This window comes from Tupaia chinensis, unplaced genomic scaffold, assembly GCF_000334495.1.
Source record: "Tupaia chinensis unplaced genomic scaffold, TupChi_1.0 Scaffold000041_1, whole genome shotgun sequence".
NCBI lineage: Eukaryota > Metazoa > Chordata > Mammalia > Scandentia > Tupaiidae > Tupaia > Tupaia belangeri.
This window is the reverse complement of record NW_006159496.1, coordinates 1,019,429-1,019,682: the sequence shown is the minus strand read 5'-3', so window position 1 is coordinate 1,019,682 and position 254 is coordinate 1,019,429.

Genomic DNA, 254 nt, shown 5'->3' with positions numbered 1-254 from the left:
CGCACCTGGCAGCTTGCTTTCTCTCTCTCTCTCTGTCTCTCTCGGGTCAAATTAAAAATAAATAAATTTAAATAAAATATATATTTTTTAAAAAAGTGTTTTTTTAAGAGAGTTTTTTGTTTGTTTGTTTGTTTTTGTTATAGGGCATGTGTGCTTGCCAGAGAGACAGAGAGAGACAGAGAGACAGAAAGCAGGGAATCATCCTCCAGGGCTGATGGCCATGCCACAAGCCCTTCTCCTCCACTCTCCTCTCA